Source organism: Temnothorax longispinosus, chromosome 4 (assembly GCF_030848805.1).
Source record: "Temnothorax longispinosus isolate EJ_2023e chromosome 4, Tlon_JGU_v1, whole genome shotgun sequence".
Classification (NCBI taxonomy): domain Eukaryota; kingdom Metazoa; phylum Arthropoda; class Insecta; order Hymenoptera; family Formicidae; genus Temnothorax; species Temnothorax longispinosus.
This window is the reverse complement of record NC_092361.1, coordinates 8,323,242-8,330,484: the sequence shown is the minus strand read 5'-3', so window position 1 is coordinate 8,330,484 and position 7,243 is coordinate 8,323,242. Positions and strand designations below refer to the sequence as shown.

The window sequence follows — 7,243 nt, the reverse complement described above, 5'->3', positions numbered from 1 at the left end:
TCAGACAATGTTAAAATATTACGGGCACAAAAACCAGAGAGAAGACTGAAGACCCTTGCACATGCTTACACAATGCTAGGCAACAGGCAACAGGAACAGGAAACGGAAGTTGGAAATAACGTCCCCCTTGAGTGAAAATGTAAGATTAAGTGCCGGTCTACAATCTTGCTTTAAAGGATATTTAAGCTCTAATATCCATTTCCACCAATGTGGATTAATTTTAATCTCGGTTCAACTTAGTTTTTATCTGTTTCCAATTTTCAAAACTAGAAAAAGATAAAAAGTAAGTTAAACCGAGATCAAAGTTAATCTGCATTGATAGAAATGGACATAAGTCGTAAGAAATTTACTAATCACAATAGAATGTGAAGAGAATACTCGATTGTGATTAGTCAATTTCTTACGACTTAGGGCCAATTTCACCAACCACGGTTAAGGCCATTGCACGTGACAAAGTTTTAGTCATAATCGTAAGACCGTAAAAAAATAGACCAATTACAGTCGATTTGTTGTGAGCGCACAACGCCCTTGGCAACCGAGTTGCCAAGCGTTAAAGAAACTCGACCCCAGCGACGAAACGTAGAGAGCAAGGTCCATCCACGAGGACCAATATCGCTGACGCGAAGGTCAGCGCCGAGCGCTGACCATAGAGGTTAATGCTACCGCGGGCGACCCCGAGGTAGCAACCGGAAACCGATGTAAGACCGCCGAATCGAACAATCAGGCAGTCGGTCTGAAACCATCAAGCTGTCGCGTCGAGTCACCTGCGAGTTATCTATAAACGAAACGCGAAGTGGAACTTGTAATAAGGACACTCGTGTAAGGCAACTCAATTTATTAAAGTGGTTCAATATAACGCCTTCCTTCATCCTTCATATCGCGAACGGAGCCCGATCCCTTTTAGCCGACAAAACGGCTAACAAATTGGTGGCAGCGGTGGGATCTGCTCCATCGATTCGCCAGGAAGGACCGGACTGCCGAAGAACCACGCATCTGAAACAAGAACGAGTTCGATTAACAATCGGTGGCAACATATCCCGGAGAGGAAAAGCCAGCCGAGACCCGAGCGAAAAGACGGTAGCAGCCGCGAGTGCAGAAGTGACACCTGAGACGGCCACGACCTACCGCACGGAATCACCGACTCCGAGCGACGCAGAGACACAGCGAAGCAGCGTAGCAGCGCGGCAGGGACGCAGCGATCACGCAGGGACGCAGCCAAGCAGCGAAGCGGCCCGACGGACCGATCAGGCGGAGCAAGGCGAAGCAGCCAAGCAGCAACATGCGATTCGCGGCGATATTGTAAGTGCGAAAATTTATGTAACCGCGAGCGTTAAGTAAATGTCGGACGACCCGAACCGACAGCCGCCCGTCCCGCAAGCATCATTTATACATAGCAAGTCCGCGCAACGCGCCGCGCGTAACCTCGAGAATCCCGTGCGCGCGACGCGATCCGCAGGCGAAGGGTTAAACCGGCCCGCCGAAAGCGAAGGGTTAAACCGGCCCGCCGAAAGCGAAGGGTCAGACCGGCCCGCCGACGGACTAGACCAAGTCCGCTTGAATTTAGAGTCACGTTTTGCCGAAGGAGAAGCGCCCGTGCTATCTCCGAACGTCATTGTAGAACGCGAATTTCCGTTCGACGAGGTAGACGCGAGTGTAGTAGGCGAACACGCAAATCGCGATAACGACCAGACAGACTCACTCACAGACGTCTCCGACGACGCGCCAAGCCGCGCGTCACAACGAGGCGAATTTTCTCTCACGTCGTACGACAGCAGTATATTCGTTCCCGACGAGAATTCCGCGGAGGCCGGGATGAGTCATACAGGAAACGCGACTCCTACCCGAGAGAACCGCGAGGAAAATACGAACCCAGCCAGGGTGACCGAACAAGGCGACGCCGAAATGGCGCAAAATAGGCCACTCGTCAGGCGACCGGCGACACACGAGCAAAATCGAGTCCCGGAGCCGACGCAACGAGAATTGAGAGCCCCGGACGCAGTGATAACCGATTTAGTAAATTTAATGCGCGACATGCAAGAACGCATGGACCGCGTCGAGGCTGCGGAATTCGACCGATCGGCCGAACTTCTTCGCGCTTTTCGCGAGTTACAGGGCCGCGTAGGCAGGATGGAATCCGCCACGCGCGAATCTTATAGTCGACAGGAGCGGCTATCACTTGATCCCGACACGCGAGACCGCCGCGTACGTAGTCAGGGCCCTTTAGATGTCACATATGGACGAACGCATAGCGACGTCCGGAATCAACCGGGTCTAGTTAACGGGTACCTCAGCCTTAAAGAGGCACGAGCAATGATACCCGAGATTAACGGCGAGTCGCGCGAACGTGTCCGTGAATTCGTAAACGCGAGCACGTATGCAATGAAGAATATCCAGCCGACCTACGAGTCGATGCTACTCGAAGCTATTCTGTGCACGAAATTTAAAGGGAAGGCAATGACGGACTTCGATACACGCGACATACGCGATTTTGACCAATTGAAGCGCGAGCTCGAGTCAGAATATCTAGGGAAACGCTGCATGACGCATCTGCAGCTCGAATTTAATTCGTTAACGCAAAAGCCAGGCGAGAGCGCGCAAGACTTCGGTAGGCGCGTCGAGAAATTAGCCCGCGAGCTTTACGAAGCAATGGAAGAGGGCAAAGGTCATACGCAAGAACAGCAAAAGGCCATACTAGACAATATCAAAATTCAAGCGCTGCATAATTTTCAAATTGGATTACATGATGACATAAAATTGTTAGTGAGAGCGCAGCGATACCAGAGCCTGCAAGAAGCGATAACAGGCGCCAGCGCGGAGGAGAGAGTTAAAGGCCCCTCCCCGCGGAACGCACCGGCAACGGCAAAGAATAAATACCCCGCGATAAATGCGCGAACCGCAGGGAAAACGGTAGAATGCCACAAGTGCGGAAAAAACGGTCATTACGCGCGAGATTGCCGTACGAGCCGTCACGCAAACAGATATGCATTGCCGAAAGCCGAGAAGTCTAGCATTAACACGATAGAGTGCTCGTATTGTAAAAAGGCAGGGCATAAGCGCGACGAATGCTGGTCGTTAAACGGGCGACCAAAACCCGAGCGACCGCGCCGAACGAAAACGGAAGCAGTTAAGAAAACGCCCGTGAGTACTGTCAGAAAGACAAGGACACAAGAATCTAGCGAGGAAACATCCTCTCGCAGCAGCAGCGAGGAGGATGAGAAACCTAAAAGGAATAAGGCGCGCGCCGCCGAGACATATCGTGTTGCACAGATAAGCAAGAAGCACGAGGAAGGCCCGCTAGACTTAGTGACGCTGCCCGTACAGGAGGCAGAGAAAGGAGAAATGGACCTGTTATTAGATTCAGGCGCAACACTCACGTTAATAAAAGTGGGAAATTTGAAAGCGAAAGCGATGGTGAAGGAAGAACGGTTAGCGCTAATCGGCGTGACCGGACACCAGATTCACACGATAGGGAAGATAAAAGCCACTGTGAATCTCGGAGATAAAAAAATTCGCCACACGATGTACGTGGTGAAAGATAATTTTCCCATGGAATATGAAGGCATTTTAGGAAACGACTTCCTCTCAAAACACAAAGCGGATATTTCAAATTCGAAAAAGCGATTAAAAATCGGCTCAGCTTCCTTTAAGCTCCGACCTTTTCACAAGGTAAAACTTCCGCCACATAGCGAAACAATCGTGGAAGCCGTCACCGATCATAATCGTGTCGGCATTGTGCGGAGCGGCGAACCTGCCCCAGGGGTCTTTATCGGGCATTGCCTAGTGCAGCCCGTCGAATTTAAATGTCCGATTAGCGTATTGAATGTGACGGACAAGCCCGTGGAGATACTCACTCCACATGTAACTTTAGAAGACCTGCCGCCGCCCGACACCGCGGACGTTCTCTCGTTACGCTCGAGCGACGAGCGCGAGACCATCGCCGAACGACAAAAGAAAGTACGCGAGCAAGTACAGCTCGATCACTTGAACGCCGAAGAGCGAGCAGCCGTAGAACAAATTTGCGATGACTACTTTGATGTGTTCTATATAGACGGCGACCATTTAAGCGCGACTACCGCAATAGAGCACGAGATAAATATCCGGCCAGGTAGCGCGCCCGTGAATGTGAAACCATATCGGTTACCCGAGAAGCATAAGGCCGAAGTGAAAAAGCAAATAGAAAAGATGCTCGAAGACGGCATAATCAGCCCGAGCACGAGTCACTGGAACGCACCGATAATAGTCGTTCTTAAAAAACCGGACGCATCCGGAAAAATGCAATTTCGCGTGGTTATTGATTTTCGGAAAATGAATGATCTCACCATGGGAGATTCTTTCCCCATGCCGAACATAACCGACATTTTAGACCAATTAGGTAACGCGAAATACTTTACCGTTTTAGATTTGGCTTCGGGGTATCACCAAATCCCCATGCATAAAGACCACAAAGGCAAAACAGCCTTCTCCACTCCGGATGGGCACTTTGAATTTAATCGCATGCCTTTTGGTCTGAAAAACGCACCGGCAGCATTTCAGCGGCTAATGTACGCGGTGCTGGCCGGCCTGCTAGGGCTGAGATGTTTCGTGTATATCGACGACATCGTCATATACGGGGCGACGCTAACGGAACATATCAGAAGAATAATAGACGTGCTACTCAGGCTTCGAAAATACAACTTAAAGTTGAAACCGAGCAAATGTGCATTTCTACGTAAAGAAGTCGTGTACCTGGGTCACGTGATTTCGGAAAAAGGAATCTCGCCGGACCCGTCGAAATTAATAGCTGTCAAAGAGTTTCCGACTCCTAAAAAAACTGAAAGACATTCAGTCGTTCATAGGCCTAGCCGGGTACTACCGAAAATTCATCGAAAATTTTTCGAAACTAGCCAAGCCACTGACCAAGCTCACTAGGAAAGGGGAAAAATTTATTTGGTCATTAGAGCAGCAAAACGCGTTTGAATTATTAAAGGAAAAATTAACAACCGCGCCGGTGTTAAATTATCCCGACTTTAATAAGGAATTTATCGTGACGACAGACGCGTCAGATTTCGCTATAGGAGCTATCCTCTCACAGGGAGTAGTCGGCCAAGACCGACCGATAGCGTACGCCAGCCGCGTATTATGCAAAGCGGAACAGAATTATAATACGACGGAGAAAGAACTGCTAGCCATCGTGTGGGCAGTCAAGCATTTTCGCCCCTATCTTTATGGCGTTAGATTTAAAATAATAACCGATCACAAACCATTGATCTGGTTATTCAATGTTACCGACCCCGGTTCAAGACTAATTAGATGGAGGCTTAAATTAGAAGAGTACGATTATGAAATCATACACAAGTCCGGCAAGAGTAATCTGAACGCCGACGCATTGAGTAGAAACCCGATAACAGAAGCGTCAGCTGTGCATGTGACACAGCAAGAAGAAGAAGATACACCTCGAGAATACTCGGAGGAGGAAAAGAAACAGATATTATATGAGTATCACGACTCGCCTATCGGAGGGCACCAAGGAGTCGTACGAACGTTAGACCGAATCCGACTACAACACGATTGGAAAGGTATAACGAGGGATGTCGAAAATTACATAGGCAGATGCGAACACTGCCAAAAAAACAAGCTAAGTAGAAAAACGAAGATGCCAATGGTAATCACAGACACGCCGGAACGACCGTTTGAAAAATGCGCCCTCGACATCGTCGGTCCGCTTACGGTCACAAATCAAGGAAACAAATATATTCTGACGTTTCAGGATAATTTAACGAAATTTAGTAAGGCGATACCGATCGAAAATCAAGAAGCCAGGACCATCGCCAAAGTATTCGTAACAAAAATCGTGTTAGAACACGGAATTCCAGAAAAGATTCTCACAGATCAGGGCACGAACTTTACAAGCGAAATATTCAAGAACACGTGCAAACTATTGAAAATTGAGAAGATACAAACAACGGCGTATCACCCTGAGAGTAACGGGGCACTGGAAAGATCGCACCGTACTCTAACCGAATACTTGAGGCATTATATTAACGAAGATCAAACTGATTGGGACGAATGGCTCCCTTACGCGATGTTTACGTATAACACTACGCCACACTCTACTACCGGTTTCACGCCATTCGAATTAGTTTACGGGCACCGACCTGACCTACCAACGGCCCTAACAAAACCGCCGAAACTAACATATTCGTATGACGATTACGCAAAAGAACTACGCGAACGGATCCGCGCAACGAATCAAGTCGCGAGGGAAAATACGAAAGATGAAAAAGCAAAATCGAAATTACATTTCGATAAAAAAATCAATAAAGCAACTTTTAAAGTAGGCGATAAAGTGCTACTTTACGATGAAACAATACGACGAGGACGCTCAAAGAAGCTCGACTCGCAATGGGTAGGACCATATGTTATCTTAGAAAAGCATAACGACGTAAACTACACAATTAAAATCAAGCGAAAGATGCTACGTGTTCACGCGAACCGATTGAAAGCGCTAGTCGAAGAATAAAAGCACACACGGCAAAGCAAAAGCGGGATAAGCAAAAAAAAAAGAGAGAGACGAAAGTTAACAGCACTTACCTAAGAATTATTCCGCCGCACGAGGGAGACCTCCCTCCGCCCGGTGGCCACGTCTAGGGTTATCCGTAAAGGAAAGATCAGCATGTACCTCTGAACCGCCTCCTCGTAAGTCGGAGGCGGCGAATCTGGCGACGCTGGCTCCTCAGTGGCGCGGGGAGCCTGAGCCACACGCAACCAATATGTGCGTAAACAGGCATCGCACGTGGACGGTGCGAAGAAACGATTGCACCTGAAGCACCTCATTTTAGCACTTATAATTTAACTTCACAATATAGGAGCGTTAGATACTGCACGAAGAATAGCAGTAGACTAACGCAAAAACGCGCTACGTAAAAAAGAAATGACACTTGCTGACAGATAAAGTCAGCATAAAATAAAAGATAAATAGAACACCTCCAGGAACATATTCATATTACAGGCTAGCTATCATCCTACACCTCGCAAAGGAAACGATATCGGAGCAGCCACCGTACGAGATGACAGCGTTCACTGCCGAACCCGGCATATATTATGAGAAAATCGGACAACTACAGCAAACGAAGGCAACATGGAAAATAGCAATACGCATAGACGTAACCGCTTTAAACATAAGATATCAACAATTCCAGGAAAATTTAGCGCGCATCGAAGAAATCTGCAACCATGCCATCAGAAGCGTCAAAAACACATGCCA

The 7,243-nt window shown here is 48.2% G+C and overlaps 1 long non-coding RNA gene across 1 annotated transcript; it reads right to left on the bottom strand.

Moving 5' to 3' along the window:
- Positions 1-820: 820 nt before the first annotated feature.
- LOC139811782 (uncharacterized) lies at positions 821-1,264 on the bottom strand. Its single transcript, XR_011731741.1, has 2 exons — positions 1,126-1,264; positions 821-993 (listed from the first exon to the last, which is right to left on the bottom strand). It is a non-coding gene; the product is annotated as an uncharacterized lncRNA (long non-coding RNA).
- Positions 1,265-7,243: the final 5,979 nt, after the last annotated feature.